Here is a 17,700-nt window from a genome sequence, read left to right as displayed (position 1 = left end):
TTGGTATTCTATAAGTGCGATCAATCACAATTAATTTCTTAATCACTATTACTTTTTTTGAGTTAATCGCATGAGTTAACTGTGATTAATTGACAGCCCTAGTTGCAATACATTGGGAGCATGGCACACCATTGATTTGAGCTTGTTGTGATGCATCATTTTAGTGGTATATTGAGAGTGACTGGTGAGAATATAGGGAGGGGAGATACAGTTTTGAAGTCCATTGGCTGATCATCCTTAGGTAGATTTCTTTCCATTTATAACCAGATGTAGGTAGGAAGATCAGTCTAATGTAATACAGTGTCTTGGAATTATATGATCTCATCTCTCTATTCCTGAACAAATCACCAGTAGTGAGAACTGCCTTCCAAACTCTGCCAGGAGACTATCTATTTCTACTAGGCAAGCACCTTGTCTATATTGGATCAGGCCAGGTAAAGGCTACTCAGAAGGGAGAACTTAATGGGCAAAGACATCAGTGTGAGTACATCACACCTGTGTACCATGTAACTCCACTGGCTCCCCAACTGATTCTGAAACTATGTGTTGGGCAAAAAATGTCACCTTTTGCAAAGGCCGTCCCACAATGATATGACAGGTCATGATCTGGCACTCATTATGATAGCAGAAAGTAATAATCACCATTAAATTACACTTATTAAGTAAGGGAAGCAATCCAGTCAGCAAAGAGAAAAATCCATTACAAAATGTCATATTGCACATTTCTGGTGCTTAGACACCACAAAAATGAGTGATCTATTGGTGCCTAGATAACAGCAGAGCACCTGCTCTGCTATAGTTAAGTTTAAGACCAGCTTTCTGTTTAAAGCTTGACTCTTTTAAATGCTCTAAAATCCTCACAGTTACTCAGATTGCCTTGAAAATTGCCATGAAATGCCTCACTAGGGCACAGGGTTCCATTACTGATTTGGGGCCATTTGACCAAAGGGGTTCCTGAGATACAACCACCTCAGAAGCAGCGTTTCTTAAAGTTTTTGGCAACAATTTTGGGCATGCAGAGATCAAACTAGGGCTGAGATGATCATACCAGGGAACTAAATACCTGAGTTTCGCCCCCACAGACTACATGCCACCCACAAGCACTTTGGGGAGGGATTAAATTATGTTTGGTTCTCCAGTTGGATGCATCACAGTTCTAAGGCTCATACATGACACGGATTATACTGCACATATGGAGAAAAAGAGAGAGGTTGCAGGAATTGAAAGCTTGCTATGAATCACCCATCCTGAATACTTCAGAGGAACTGTTCTGGACATCAAGTTGAGCATCACCCAGACACTGAGAGTTCAAACCCAAACCTAGAGAGAAGTCTCAAATAACAGGAGGCACCTTGTTAAAACCTGCCTCTGCCAAACGTTTGGGGTTTTTTAAATTATTACGGTGGGGGAAATGTAACCTAAGTAAAGGAGAATGTTCACATGGCACTGAAAGTATTTCTGAAAAGACAATAAATTCCCCATGCAAACGTTCCCTAGGAGGAGAGGGCAACTAGAGTTGCAAGAGTAGGTAAGAATAGGGGAAAAGGGTTTACGGTGCAGCAAGGTGAGGGATGATATGGGGAAGGAAATAAAAGGAGTGTGAGTGAATAAGAGGGGTTGGAGGGTGAGATGACAGGAGCTAGCTGTAGTGGAAGGGGAGGGCCACTGGGAGAGAACAGGGGCAGGGGCACCTGTCAGCCCCACATTTCCCTCCTGGGTGCGCACTGGGATCTGGGAACTCCCAGCTCCTGTAGAGCAGTCTGACCACTCCCACATCCGTGCCTCTCTCATGTGAGCCAGGATATAGGGGACTTTCCCTTCTGGGGGTATGAGCCTCATTCCCTGCCCCCATGTGTGTGGCAGAATCTGACCCCCCTTCACGTGAGCTGAGGGGCTCTGGTCCCCTCCCATCCTCATCAAAAGGAGAGAGTTGCATATGTACCTTCAAATTCCATTCGGCATCGTTTCCATATCGATTTGTGCAGGGTGTGTCAATAGCAGGACCCTGGAGTCTTCTCATCACAGGTACTGTCAGTCAGGAGCTGTGAGTTATAGGGGCTCATGGTGCCCGAGCTCCACCAATATTCAGGCCCGTGGGCCCGGCTCCACCAATGTTTGGGACTGGGTCTCTCTCCCAGCCCCGCCTGCTGCCCCCACGCACCTCCCCAAAGTGTTCCCTGGCCCCCACTTGCTGCCCCCGCTCACCACCCTGGAGCCTGCAGCTCCCCCTGACTCTGCTCTGCCGACTTCTGGCATCAACTGCTGCTGCAAGGTCCTAGTGCCCCACTCCACTGGGGCCAGGGCAGGCCGCCCTTCCGCCCTGGCCCTGAGCCTCTCCAATGCCCCAAACCCCTCATCCCCAGCCCCAGACAGAACCCTCACATCCCCCCGCACCCTAACCCTCTGCCCCAGCCCTGAGCCCCTCCCACAAACCAAATCCCTCATCCCCAGCCCCAGACAAAGCCCTCATCCCCCACACCCCACCCCTCTGCCCTAGCCCTGAACCCCCTCCCACACCCAAAACCCCGCATCCTCAGCCCCACAGCCCTCACCCCTGCACTCCCTCCTATCCCCAAACTCAGCCCCAGAGCCTGCACCCCTCACCCCCTCCTGCACACCCACCCCCTGCCCCCGCCGGGAGTCTGTCCCCAAACTCTCTTCCAGAGCCTGCATCCCCACCCCTTGCCCCAGTCCAGAGCCTGCATCCAAACTCCGTCCCAGAGCCTGCACCCCTCACCCCCTCCTGCATCCCCACCCCCTGCCCCAGCCCAGAGCCTGCGCCCAGCACCCAAACTCCATCCCAGACCCCCTCCCCCACCCAAACTCCCTCCCAGAGCCTGCACCCTAATCCCCAGCCCCAGTCCAGGGCCTGCACCCCAGACCTCCTTCCCACACCCAAACTGCCTCCTAGAGCCTTAGGCAGGTGGGGGGCAGAGTTTGAGGGGGGCAGGTTCTGGGCACCACCAAAATTTCTACAAACCTGCCACCCCTGCTGTCAGTAGTTAAGCAAGATATGAGAGCACTGTGTGGAGTTAAAGGGTAGAGGAAAGTACAGCATTAAGTGGTATCCTATGTGCAAGTGTAAAGAGGTTGCAAAAGGCTGTGAAGTGGATATTAAATTTTACAAGTGTGATATTCTGTCAGGGGAGAGCAGGCTTAATTTTTAAGCATAGGGCATGTGCATTGTGATGAAAAGACAGAGTGTGTATTATGGGTGTTTTGGGGCATTGCTCCAAGAGGGAAAGGTTATGGTTACATAGACTTTTACCTTAACTCTATATTTCTTGGTTTTCAGAACATTGAGTTTTGCAGGACTCGACATTCTGAAAGGGCACAAGCCATCAGCAAGCAACCTGAACTGTGCACAAGCAAAGCTTTTTCTGCTATTTAATAAATAGATACAAGCTGTGATCCTGCAGTCATACTGACCTTCACTAGGAGCATTCAGTGAGTAAGGACTGCAGGACTGGGCCAAAAGAGAATTATTTTGTTTATAACAGCTACTGACCTGGGAAATCCAGAGAACATCTGAGCAGAGTAGTCTGCTTAATTTACTTTGATAAGCAGAGATTAACCCTTGGGAAATAAAAATAATAAATTCAAGGATTCTTTCCTCCTCCGCCCCCTATAACTGTTACCATTGTCACAGACTCATTAAATCCCTCTGGTAAAGTTCTAAACAATTATAGGTTTGATATGTCTGGGATAATAAAATGTCCCTTTAAGCACAAACTTTCCTTCATAAAAATAGCTTATTACTGGTAAAGAAGTAAAAGATGAAACATGCACACACCCCCATTAATACTTCCACAGTGCAATAGAAACAACTAAAATTGACATATGACACATCTACAATATGATGAGAGTACAAACCAAAAAAAAAAATTTCCAGTTTTAAAGGAATACACCACCCTTGACACACTTTGTTTTACTCAACACCGTGGTTTATTTTGGCTGAGATTTTCATTCCAATATGCAGGTGCATTTTTTTGCACTCAATCATGCCAAGTGATTTCAAAGAATGTAGTAATACACACTTGTCTGTCAGAGTAGGATCAAGCCCATTGTATGTAAAAACATGTCCCTTGAATAGTGCATTGTACAGTATTCTGCCTAACTGGTATTGAAAATAAGTAATCACATAAGGAAACATTCTTGTGATCACGATGAACACTGATGAATATTCCTTTTTTCACCCTTCCCACCACCCCCAGGGAAAATATGACCTTCAAAATGTACTAGGTTTCTTATTCTACATCGTGCCTCCTGATCAGGCATAGTTGCGAGGTATGTCACTTGTTTGAAATTTCACCTCCAAGACTGCAGCGCTGAAAGTTACAGTTCAACTTCTCTGTAGATTTCTCTGCCCCCAAACAATCCCACAATTTATTTCAATGCTCAACTACTACACGAGTAACAACCATTAAAAGTGATAATCTCATCTGTATTATTCTGCGCCATGATTTTTTTATTCTGTACTCACTGCTGAACTATAAATTAAGAAATGTCCTTTCCATTGCACAAATGAATTGCAGTACCAATACCTATGTGAACATTTCTCCTGCATCCTTATATTAAGTGTCAATGGTCTTATGCAACAACTACAAACCATACTCAATGGGAACCCCATTCTGAAAGAAATCTTTCCTTAATCCTCTCTTCTTGCCTTCAGACAACCCCCCAACCTCTCCAAGATCATCATCAGAAGCAAACTCCCCACAGACCAGGACACATCAATTCGAAGTGGCACCACCCTGCCATAAAAGATGCAAAACCTGCAGACATATATTCACTGCTACAATGATCCACACCCCCCAGAAGCGCCACTTTTCTACTAGGGGTTGAACAGGGCATTGTTGGGAACCTTGCCTCTAGCATTCTGCACAATAGCTAGCCAGCTATCCCTGCTATCCAGCCTGCTGCATTCTCCGTACAGGGGAACTTAAATGGGACTCCAAAGGAAAAACATTAGATTTGTACCCTCTTCTTGATGCATCAATGACAAAGGTATTTTTAAAAGGTTATTTTCTGTATTCAACAACGAAAGTCAGATCCGGTCTTCCTGGTTTTGCGGGTGGAGGTCAAAGCTAACAGACCATGTTGTTCTTAGCCCTTTGTGAAAAAGGGCAGAGATACTGAAACTTTACCAAAAACAGCTTTTCTCCAAAGTGTTCCTCTGAGGAACATGAGTTAAGTAAGCGCAGGGTGGATAAAAATCAATGATTTTTTTTAAAAAATCAAATTTTATTTAAATCAGATTTATTAATAAAAATCGGATTTTTGAGGAAAAAACCTATCTAAAGATCATTTTAATTCAGATACATTATAGCTCAAAGATATCTCATTGTGGAATAGGGATGATAAATTCTAATTCTATAGTATGAGACAATATATTCATGTAATGTTTAAGAAAAGTTTTGTAAATGAGTTCCAATAGTTCATGGATTAAGGACCCAATTTATTGGGTTCCAGGAGCTTCTGTATAGATTATTTAGGTTCATCTTTCTATCTACCCAATGGGACTCAGTGCTCAGTCTAGAAGATACCATCAGAGATGCTTAGTTTTGTAGTTCTCAAACTGTGGATTTGTGTTTCCAGAGATAACATGCTTGTTAACAGCAAAAATGTTTTAAAATAAATAAATAGAGGTGAGAAATAACAGACCTCAACCCTCATGTCCCTCTACAAATTTGTGTACACAGAGTCAATCCCTTACCTCTCTCTAAAAGTGCAAAGTTTCAAAAAATTCAAAGAATAGAAGATTGTTTGGGGCAGAATAGATCTGGACAAGGAGAAGAAGTCTGGAGATGAATGTGAGAAGAGAGGGACAGGCAGTAGAAACAAAAGTGAAACTGTTTGAGCACCATATTACAGAAATCTTGAGGTCTTTCTGAGTGTAGCCTTCATTGATTTGAGATCTACCATACCATTCTCTCACTGGAAGCAAAAAACCTATAATGGCAGCAGGCCGTAAAAGAGACCCAGTTTGGGAAGAAGAACCATTCAAGAAATATATGTTTGCTGATGATGTTTTAAAGAAAGTCACACCAGTGAACTGGTGGAAGTCACTTAAGCACTTGGATTCAGAGACTGTTGAAGTAATAAGCTCACTTTTAACACCAGTAGCTTCTTCTGCCGGTGTAGAAAGAATATTTTCTTCCTTTGGACTAATTCATTCAAATTGAGAAATCGTTTGGGACCTGAAAAAGCAGAAAAGCTTGTTTTTCTTTTCCAGATTATGAACAAACAGAAAAATGAAGGTGAAGGTGACTGAGTTAGCTGCAGAAACCAACATTTTAGTTTCTCATGTTGACCTGGCTGACGGTCTATTTAATTTTTGTTTTTAAAAAATGTCATGTAATTATTTTAGTTAAAAACAATTGTAACAAAAACAAACCTGATTTTAAAAAACTTGAATGTTTAACTAAATTCAAATATTCATATGCTTGTTTTGTTAAAATATATGTTTGCTGTTGAAGAAAAAAATCCAGAATACATAACGTTGTTGTTTTAGTTAAATAAAACAATGTAAATGTCTCTCTGGTGATGTTCTCCTAATACAGCATGGCAAGAAACTCCTCCAAATATTAAGGTTTAACCTGTTGATTTGGAGATAGTTCACCTCCCAATGACTTCATTAATATCTGCTTCAATTACCTTTGGTAAATGAAATAACCAAACAATCATTCATTTTCTGATATAGCTGGAAAACTAATCTGAAAAGTTTTCAAAATAAATCACTTTAAAAATTTGTAGTGTGTACCTTCTAAAAATGAAACCTATAGCTATCTCTGAGTTGTAAAAATATGTATTAAGGTTATAAGAACCAACAAAAATGCACTTTTATGTAGAAATCCATGATTAAATCGAGTCTTCCTGACTAGTGATTTAAATCATGATTTAAATAATAATCAAATCCATCCTGAGTAAGCATCAAAACAAATCCTCAGCTGATGTAAACTGGAACCACATGGACTTCAATGGGGCTATGTCAATCTACACCAGCAAAGGATCTGGCCCAAAAGCCTGAATAAAGATTACTTCCATTCTCAAACAGAGTTCTCTCATTGGATATTTCAGATACAAACCTCTAATTCTCCAGACATTCATAGACTCGAACACTATGTTTTCTATTGGACCTCAATATCTCATGTAAAAAACAACCAGGAAAACAAGCAAGCAAACTAACAAAATTCAAAAAAACATTTTAAGAAATCCTCAACAGAGAGGGGGCGAATCTGGTATTGGTTTCCAACAGGAAAGTCTTCCTTGGACTCAAAATGGGATGTGCTGGATAATACTGAATTGGAGGGTAAAATTCTGGTCCCCATTCAAGTCAATAAAACTTTTGCCAATGACTTTTAGTGGAGCAAAGATGTCATCCAGAGCTTGTAAGCAAACCTCATTTACCCTCAGCTCTAGCCCCCTAGTCCCCAATCCTTGCGCATGATTTTGCACTGCCGTGCATCTTTGGGAGTGCAAAATTGGTATAAATCACCAGCAAATTAGGATGACTGACACCATGTGCACTCTGCACATTTATAAATTATTGCCCATGGTACAGGGCAGTGAAGAATCAGCCCCCTGGTTTAAGAAAATAAATCATCTTTCCTTCTTACAAAGGGGCACAGCCTGCCACCACCTTACCACAGTTAAAATGGACAGTATCAATTTCAAAATTTGAGCAAGAATGGTTCTACTATAAAATGTAAGAGTTCTACAGTGTTATTGCACATGTAAGATTGTCCAGGACTCTTGCTCCTTAGGTAAGTCATAAATCCTGAACAGAAAAAAATACAGAACAATTAACTAGTTTCCTTAACATGTTGTCTCTTGAAGACTGACATGTATCAAAATTTTCTCCAATAACCAAGCATTCATGCAAAAAAGAGATTTTGTTGGAGCTATGAACCCTTCACCCTCAATACATGAAAAGAAATCTAAGGTGTGCAGTGTGGTGGTGACTTACAAATACTACATTTCCTTTTGGATATACCACACTTTGGCAGCATTCGTTAAAAATATAAACCGATTTTTTTTTTTTTTTTGCTATGTAAGGATAGTTTAATTCTTCGAGCATACATATTGATTTCCAAGATTTTTGCAATCTCTGAACTGGAACCTTTGAAACAAAGCTACTCACATAGGGGCAAAAAGTGCACCCTGCACCAGGCAAGAGTACACGCTTGTGATGCACCTTCCTCACATCTCCAAACTTAAGTAAGTATTCAAGGGTGATGCTCCAAACCCATCTGTTTCCTCACCCATCCCGCTGCACAAATGGAGCTATGATTCCACCATGCAAGACTGCACTGCAGCACAGATCCTGCTGTGTCCAGGATTCTCTGCACTCACAAGAGGAGGGCAGCATTTTCTGCACAATGAATCTCGATCCATCTGTGGATCCCAGAAAATTAATACAGGCTTGTAGACCACTGTAAGCGAAAGAGAGACAAAGCCATTCCATCTTCTCCATGGCTCTATCAGGCAGTTCGTTCCACTAGCAGCATCAACACCACACGCTATCAAAAGGGCCTCTATATCCCAGTTTACCCAGCATTTCTGAACACCTTAAATAGGATTAGCGCACTAGCACGCACACGTTTCCATTATCTCCATTAAAATGTTATCTAAAGCCTTCATATTGTCCCACATGATTTGGGGATAAATTGCCTCAATACATGTTATTACCCTTGGACACACTACGGACATATGAATGGTGGTGATTAATAAATATAATGGCATTCTGGGGATAGAGGAAGGGGGGGCTGACAGTATCAGCCTGCCATTTCTATTGTACACATGACACACCATGTCCAGTTCCTCATTAAGAATTCGGCTAGCATTTTACACAAAAAAGATTTCTCTCTTTTTACAGTTAAGCTACAATGAAACCGCTTAATAATGGCCACCAAAGGGACTGCTGTTGCTAGTCTGGCTTTAACAGGTGGCTGTGTAATACGGTGTGATTAACAGAGGAAATGGTTTTGTTTTCGTAGGGACTGAGACTTTAGGGGCCACTAGGACTGAACGCTGTTACAAGGTGACATGAGCACCAGTTGATGTCGCTATACAAGACTTCCTGTGTCCGATTAAAATATGGTTTAAACTGCACCACTACGGCTCGGGAAACATGTTGCATCGATTTAATCACACACTCACCCAAATCTCACCCTCACTACACTAGCTGAAGTAGATCACATAATATCAGAATTTCTTTAATTAGAAAAAGTCTGCTAAGTCATAGCCATATGGCAGACTGAAATCACGAGGGGGTTCCACAACTAGGAGAGGTACCACGAGTAAAGGCACAGAGAGGATAGTGGGAGAATGACACAACAGGAACATCAAGACTGGAGTTGTTGTGAATCGATAAGTACCTATCTCTTGTCAGCAGAAGGCCCGATCCTGCTCCAGTTCAAGTCAACAGAAGTTTTGCAATGTATGTCACTGTGAACAGTACCAGGCCAAAGGGACTGTGGTTAAAATGTTTTATATTCCAGGGTGCAACACATATGTTATAACACAGGGTTGGTTTGCTTGTTTGTTTTACATGTTAACTGTGCTATGTATATGCCTTATTCTTTTTTAAATGTGTTCTAATATTTAACATGGAGGACATATTTATATTCCTTACATATAAAGGTGTGCATGGAATGAATCAAGTATAATTCATATTTAAAAAAAAAAATCACAGTAACCTTAAGCTCATTCCTGCCTGCAAACTGGACAAAAGAAATATTTGTATTTATGTATCATGAAGGGTGCTCAGATACTACACTGATGAGCAACCTTATAAAAAGATAGATTGGTAAGGCCAGATCCTCAGTTAGTGAAAACTGACATAATTCCATTTAAGTCAATCGAGTTACACTGATTTAAACCAGCTGAGGTTCTGGCCAAAGGATTTCACAAAACAAAGTACTTCCCATACAGCTTCAATATTCGTAAAGAAAGACACAGCACTGCCATTATACCTTCTGAAGGTACACACACATACGCACAGAACCAATATAATGCTGGCACAATTAAAAGACTGCATTACAAAACCCAGTATGTAGTAATTTGACAAATCACATCCAGTACAAAAAGGTACACTTTTGACATAGGAACAACCTCTCTGCTAGATTTCAACTGTCTGTTATTGATATGCTGGACCTTTATAAAGTTAAGCAACAATTAAAATAAAATAAATAAATAAATAAAATAATAATAATAATAATGGACAAGTGATTTCCCCCCCCCCCAAAAAAACACTTCCTTCACTCTAAAAAGTGACAGATGATTTGGCTCAAACTTTCCAAAAAAGTTCTCTTGGATATTTGTGAAGATAAATATATTAAAGACTGTGAAGTTCTCAGATACTGTGGCAATGGGAGTCATGTATGTACCTTAGATAGATAATTTGGTATATTTAGATATAAAGCCCTTTTCAATAAAGTGTGCAGGATATGCTATTGATGCTGGAGTCTTCCCAATTTGGGGGTGTTGCTACATTCCCACACACACTGTGAATCTGACCTGACTGCAGAAATGTATGAAGTCCAAAATTCTGCAGATATATTTTGCCATACATTTGTATATATGATTATAACCAAACTACATTGTGTATGTGCTGAAGCTGATCTTATACATTGGTAGATTATTCAGTTTCACCATCTGAATTAATTTTTGTAAAGACTCTCAAAATGCACACAGAACGGGGATTTTAATGTAGATATTTTTGCAAATTCTTTCCTCCACCCTTTTTTTAAAAAAAAAAATCAGGATTTCCATGCATATATTATGTTCCTATCTCCCTGTAGTCCTATTTCTCATTGCCGAAACTCAGATTTTATGACAAAATGATTATCCCATACAGGACAGATCATGGTGCTGATAAAGGCAATGGCCTAAAGCATAAGATTTTGTTACTCTCCAACAGGGAAATCAAACTATAGTTGTCATAGTGTATGTGAGTTTATATTACCTAAACGATACACTCTGGCATGCAGCACAGAGAACGCCAGCGAAGAAGCTATAAATAAAAATACCTGTAAATTTAACAAGTGAATAACTATGCTATTATTTATTCAATTGCATGTGTATTATATAGATGTAACTTCCATTATCCCAGAGTTGTAGGTCCGTGCTGAAATATATGGATATACGTGCAATGACTCAAGTGCAAATCACACCATGGATACTATTTGTAAGTGTTCATGAATGCTGTATTTTCCATGTCATGTCACAAAGCCAATATTCTGAAAGAGCTAAAAGTCACTACAAAAGTCAGGTTAAGTTGGTTAATATAGCATCTTAGCCTTAAGCCATAGCCAACAATAAACAGAAGATGATTTTAAAATCATCACTACAAAATGCATACTTTAAAAGGCAAGCAAATGAAGCACATTTTACTACCATTGTAGAAAACTGCCAAATGAATCTAATCAAGGAAGTGGATGTGATGGCAACATATGACTGTACCGCAGGATACAAAGCTGGGCCTTGAAACTGCAAAGACTTATGCACATACTTAACTTCATGCTTTGCGAATAGCCCCTTTGACTTCAAACTACTTATAGGGTGAAATGCTGGTCCCATTTAAGTCAATGGGAGTTTTGCAACTTAAGTGTAAGTGCTTGCACTGTACTGTCCCTCCACATGAGTGTATTCAGATATATTTTTCAACATCTACAGGTAAGTCTATTTTAACAAAATATGTTTCTCTGAAACGTATGTGTGCGCACCACTCCCCGCCTGCACCTGAATTACCTTACAGTGGTACTTATTTATTTACTGCTATTTATAAAACATAAAAACTATCCACATTACTATGTATAGTTCTGATCCTGCAACCGACTCCACATAGCCACATAGCTGTTCCACCCATGCAAAGCCCCAATCACATCAATAGATTCTATACATGTGTAAGGATTTGCTCAAATGAAGTGAACTGCAGTATTGGGGCCTCTGTTTGTCGTTAACAATAATCTGCAAAACAAATCAACCAACAGACCAAAAAAACAAACCAACCAACCAAAGACAATTTTTTTACAATAAAGCCAGTTCTGAAGCCTGTACTCAGACAAAATCCCCAATGATGCCCATGGGAAGTTCACCTAAGTATGGACTAAATAAGAACTTCTGGAATGGGTCCAACAGAATTTACACAAAGCCCTTTCCATATCACAGAGTTTTGAGTGTGGATAATAAAATGCTTGTGCAAAAAAGCTTTCAAACACAATTACAAGTTTTAAAATCTTCTGTGCCACAAAGAACTATCATAGCAAGAGAAACAAAAATACATTACTTAAAAACAGTACCTTTCCCTTACGCAGTACCTGTTCAGTCTCACAACACACAATGTAGATATTATTTTACCAAATGGATAAACTGAGTCTCAGAAAGGCAAATGGACATGCATGAGAATGTCAGAGTTAGAAACAGAACCCCAAGTTATCAGTTCCCAGTCCCTTTTCCCTTGTAGTGGGGAACAAGAACAAAGAATATTCTACTGCAGATACATATCACTTCACACAAAGAATGTCAGAGAGGACCCAAGTACCATCAGATTTCTAATCTTGCTTATCCACCACACTACAATGAGCTTCGGGGGAAAATCACCCCTGCTGAACAAAGCCTTATGCAGGGCATTAAGCAAGAGCTGTGGAGGATGAATTCAACCCCAAACCTGTCAGCAGGCCTTGGGGTGTAATGCAGTCCCTCCTCAGAGTCTACTGTGACCTGTAGGCTAGAATATCAGTTTCCACTCCACACCCCCTCTGCTGGATATTAAGAACCCTATGTCTGCATAGCATTTGACCTCAGGGTCCTTCTTCCAGCTCACCTCCAAACTACCATATTGAGGATCTGCACCATGCAGGGGAATTCAGGTCCTTTGACACTCTACACAGTCCTACAATAAGGTATATCAAGAGGGCTTTATGCAGGCGCTTTGTGTACTCACTCCATCCTATGGGCCCCATACTCATGCAGGTTTCGCGGGGAACGGTGCCCAAACTGAACCGCACAACTGATCACAAACACAAGGTAAGGCCCCAATCCTACTCCCATGGAAACCAGTGAAGATTTTCCAAATTCCTACTGGCTTCAGGGGGAGCAGGCTAGAGTGTTCATGCCCTTACTACCTTCCCTGGCAGGCCTACCTCCTTCTGGCTCCTTCTACCTCCTTCTGTACTAGCCACCTGCGGACCCACCGCAGTGTGAGAGTTGCCACAGGCACCTTGCAGCACCACAACTGTCCCTCTCAGAGGACGTTCCAGCATCTGGGGCCTGAGGCCTTCCTCTGGTGTATAACCCAGGACTTAATTAAGCTCCTGGCATTTCGATACCTTAAAAAAATGTTTAAAAAGTTTGTCAGGCTACTGGCTTCTGTCCAACAGCATCATTCAAGAACAAGAGTAAAAGCAACTCCTATGCAAGAGACGCATATGTATTATTATCCATTATTACCATGAGCATACTTCTATCTACATAATTACAAATCCTGCTGCTCTTTAATTTTAATTGCATTTTGCTACAGAGTCACAGTTACATATACCATAAGGAGTTGTAAAGAGGATGGAAAGCTTCCAAAATGACTAGGTGCAATGTCTTTGCTGTCGAAACATTTTCAGGTCATTAATATTTCACTTTTATATAATCTTTAACTGATTTTGCAACATGTTCCTTCCCCCTCCCCTTTTAAGTTCGAGCAAGAGGAACTGTTTGAAGTAGCTAGTAAACCTTCCCAGTCTCTTTCTCCTTCTGCCTCTCGAGAGTTTTAACACTTCAAGTGCAATATAAACCAGAAGGAAAAACATGTCTAGCATAGAATCAGCTCTTCAAGAGAGGATTTTTTTCAAGTTTCCCTTCTAGAAACATTCAGCTGTGAAAATGTCTAAAAGGGAAATGGGTGGAAAGAAGTGATTACTTTCTCCACTGTGGCTCCCAGGACAAGCTGAAGGGAGGGAGAGAGCTGTGAAGTGTGGATGACAGCTGTGGCCTCTGAGAAACTTCACTTCTCTGCTGGAAAGGAAAACTGTTCTCAACTCCCCAGTGACACAACTCCCAGCACCTTTCCTTTCCTCAGGGAAAGCCAAAGTGTGTAATCACCTGAGGACAGCTCTTACAGTTAGGGAAAAGGACATGAGGATGTACTCAAGGAAAGCATGGATTTTCACAAGCCCTGTGTGTAATTAGCTACATCCCCATTTCTTCCACCCTGTGAGGCATCTCATGTGATTCAGAAAGGGACAGGTAGCATCCTTCAGCTCATGACTCAAAGGGGAGCCACCTAGAAATGCCACACATCATCTGACGCCACCACAACCCCCCCGGTTCAAATCTCTCCCAACAAACTGCTTCTTCCTGCAATCGCCAGCTGAATGAACATTTCAAAAAAAGAAGACCGAATGAAAAGCCAAACTTAGATCCTTACTCTCCTCTCGTTCACACACCAGGGAGAGTCAGGAATAACTTCACGGACACCAATGGGAATTCTGTCAGCACCAGAGGAAAAGCAGCATCCTCTGGATTTCCCAAAGCCTCCTGTCTAGTCTAGATCTGTCTTTGGGTTAGGACACTCTTCAGGCCAGAGCCATGCTGAAGCTTCAGGTCTTGTGCAGGGGAGAGGGCGAGCACACTGTCCCCACAAAAACAATTCCTAGCAATGTCACCATCTCTCTCCTGCTCCTCAGAGCCCCCCCTCCACAAATGCCACATGCCCTGGCTGCCCCTCTCTCGTGAGGGTGGCTAGGTGCCGGGTGTTTGCCAACGCCTGGACGAGGGAGCAGTGGCCCAGGGGGAAAGAAGAGGCGACATGTGGCATTGTTGGAAAGTCCATGGCTCCCACATTTTGCAAGCTGCCTCCCTCAGCCGCAGGCGTCCCGAGTCCCCTTTAAGTGCTGCAAAGCAGGCAGCTGCCTGTCTGGGAGTGAGCCCAGCCTGCCTCCTCTCGCTCGCTGCCAACCCACAGGAGCCCTTGAGCCAACCCCCGCCACAAAGCGACTTGTCCTCTCCCTAATCCCAGCCGCCGCTGCCGACTTGCTGGAGCGAAGCTCAGCCAAATCCCCGGAATCAGCGCGAACGCCCGGCACTGGCAACGCGGATCTGCCCCCGCCTCCTGCTGCCGCTCAGTGCAACCGCGCACCGGGGCCCCGGCCGCCCTCCTCCCGCTCCCAATCAGCTGGCCCTGCTGCCTGCCCGGCCCCGGATCTACCTGCAGGAGCCGAAGCGGAGAGCAGCAAAGCCCGTCTTCCCCTCCCTCTGCAGTCACCCAGCCTGGCAACAGCCTCATGCAACTCCCCCCCACCCTCCCAAAATGCATCCGCAGCCCACACCTCAGGGGGGGCAGAGACAGGCCACCTCCCTCCCAAACCCCCCAAATCCTGTGTCAGGAGCCCAGCAGCAGCCCCGAGGCCTGGGCTGGCTCCCCCTGCCTGCCAGGCTGAGCCCAGCCCCGGGGCAGGGAGCAGAGCAAAGCGCAAAGGCAGAGACGTGAGCGGGGCAGGAAGGATATTTACTACCTGGCTGGGCTGCTGCTCTCTCTGGGCTCCTCCAGCGCACTGAGAGCTTGGTGTCTGGTGGGGAGCGGGGGGGGTGGCAGGGCTGAGTCTCTGCCTTGCCCCCCACCTCCTCCTCCGCTTGCTGGTTTGGTGTTTTTTCCTTTAGCCCACCCCCACTGCCACCACCCCACCCCTTGGTTCAGGGCTAATAATCCTCCTGGAGCCAGCCCCGCTCCTCTGCACGAGCCGCCGCTTCCCAGGCAGGCATGTTGTTGCTGTGAGAGCGAGCAGAGGAGGGATTGGCAGCCGGCGCTGTGTGTGTGGGTGCGGGGAGGGCGAGGAGCAGGGGAGGGATCGGGGGAGGCGCTTCCCAGCGTGTCTGTGTTGCCACCTCCCTGCTGCAGCGCCCGGTCCCACCCCTGCTGCCCAGGCGGGCAAAGGGGTGGCGGGGAGGGGTGGGGCGGATTGAGGCGACCTCACCTCGCCGGGCTCGGAGTCAGCCGGGAGGCAAAGAGGGAGACAAGTATTTTTTCCCCAAGCCTCCTTTGCAGCCAGGCTAGGGTGACCAGATGTCCCGATCCTATAGGGACACGAAAGCTTATGCTCAAATAAATTTGTTAGTCTCTAAAGTGCCACAAGTCCTCCTTTTCTTTTTGCGGATACAGACTAACAGGGCTGCTACTCTGAAACCTCCCGCTCTTTGGGAATTTTTCTTATATAGGCTCCTATTACTACCCCACCATCCCCTATCCTGATTTTTCACACTTTCTGTCTGGTCACCCTAGGCCAGGCGCACACACAGGAGACCAGGAGCGAAGGCGGCGCCCCGCCCGGGGTTCAGCCCCACGCAGGTGTGTGTCCACTGGCCCCCTGCCTGAGAAGTCATTTTGATGCACTGTAGTGTAGCCAACGGATTCCACTGTCCCACCCCGTTTTTAGGTATTTAGTTTGTGATTGATGTTTCCAGTTAATAGGGTACAAGCCAGGCAGGTGATGCTCATGGACCCATTCCGCAGAGCGCTGTATTTAAAACCCTGGCTCCCCTGCCAGGAGTCTCAGCTAGGGAGAGGGATGGAAAGTCAGACTGGCAGCTGGAGTAACTCTCCAGAACTCAGTCCAGTTAGGCTGGATTCACACCCTGCTGGAGTTGAGGTGGGAACATAGGTGTGAGGGTTGTTTTCAAAGGGAAGCTGGAGTGGTTAGCATGTCACATTGTGAACACGATTTTTTTTCCCCCTCAAATTTTGTTTCTTGCTAACACAGATGGGTGGGCCTTAAAAAATTTCAGACCCTTAAAAAATTTCAAATGGAAGTACAGATTTCTTTAGAAATCTTAGTCTGTGGATTCGCAGGGGTCTGCAGCCTACAGGTGTTTGAAAACCACGGTAAAAGGACAACTCACATGAGCACAGGAATAAGGAGGACTTGCATGAGTAAGGGTTTGCAGATGTGGTCTCCGGTCCTGATCCTGCAGAAAAATAAGTAGAGCCCTGCAAATCCATGGGTATCCGCTTTATAGCCGTGGATATCCGCATATCAATGGACCTTTTTTGCAGAGATCAGCTCTGATGCGGATACAAATTTTGTATCTGCAGCTATAGCACAGACTCTACGGAGCAAGTGGAGGGACCCAGACTCCCATGCTAAGAGCCAGGCAGGCAGCTGTAGGGAGCAGCGGTGGACCCACCACATACTCTGGGTGGGGATCCCAAGCAGCCCCCGGCCCGGGTTGCTGCCCCCGAGACCCTCCCACCCAGGGCAGGTGGAGGATCCACGCTGCGGTTCCTCACAGTTGCCCACCCGTCTCTTTACTGTGGCTGGGCTGAGGTTCTGCAGCGCATACACACACACCCGTAGCTGGCATGGACTCAGGGATCCTCCACCTGCCCTTGGCCGGCTGGGCAGCCTTGGGGGGCAGGGACATGGCCGGGGGCTGCTCTCAGCCCCTCCCGCACTGTGGGCAGGTAGCAGGGCCGCCGTGGCTCCCCATGACTGCCCACCCAGCTCGTATCATGGCCGGGCTGTGGCTCTAAGGCCCCCCCATACCTTGCCAGGGTGGGGCCTCGGTGGGGTAGAAGCAGGGAAGGGGGAAATGGTCTGTCCCTGTGAAAAGTGAATGGGTGAGGCCCCCAGCCTGTTGCTGCACAACTGGTCACTACTGCACGGTGACCTGTAGAGCTGTTTAGAGCCCTGCAAAACTGGTCTAAGTGAA

General features: G+C 44.6%; 1 protein-coding gene across 15 annotated transcripts in view; it reads right to left on the bottom strand.

Annotated features, from left to right (window-relative positions):
- Positions 1-17,700, bottom strand: part of CCSER1 (coiled-coil serine rich protein 1) — a 1,152,782-nt gene that overhangs the window by 1,069,926 nt on the left and 65,156 nt on the right. For 6 of the 15 annotated variants that reach the window (XR_006290310.1, XM_037896869.2, XM_043545155.1 and 3 more), the window contains exon 1: positions 15,510-15,831. The exons of 1 other annotated variant lie outside the window; for it this stretch is intronic. The gene's annotated coding sequence lies outside the window, so the exon portion shown is untranslated. Of the gene's footprint in view, positions 1-15,509; positions 15,836-17,700 lie in introns of those variants that run through there. 8 more of the 15 variants (XM_043545152.1, XM_037896868.2, XM_043545154.1 and 5 more) reach the window with 5 other exon arrangements.

Source organism: Chelonia mydas, chromosome 4 (assembly GCF_015237465.2).
Source record: "Chelonia mydas isolate rCheMyd1 chromosome 4, rCheMyd1.pri.v2, whole genome shotgun sequence".
In the NCBI taxonomy this organism is placed as follows: domain Eukaryota; kingdom Metazoa; phylum Chordata; order Testudines; family Cheloniidae; genus Chelonia; species Chelonia mydas.
This window is presented reverse-complemented; position numbering and strand designations above follow the sequence as displayed.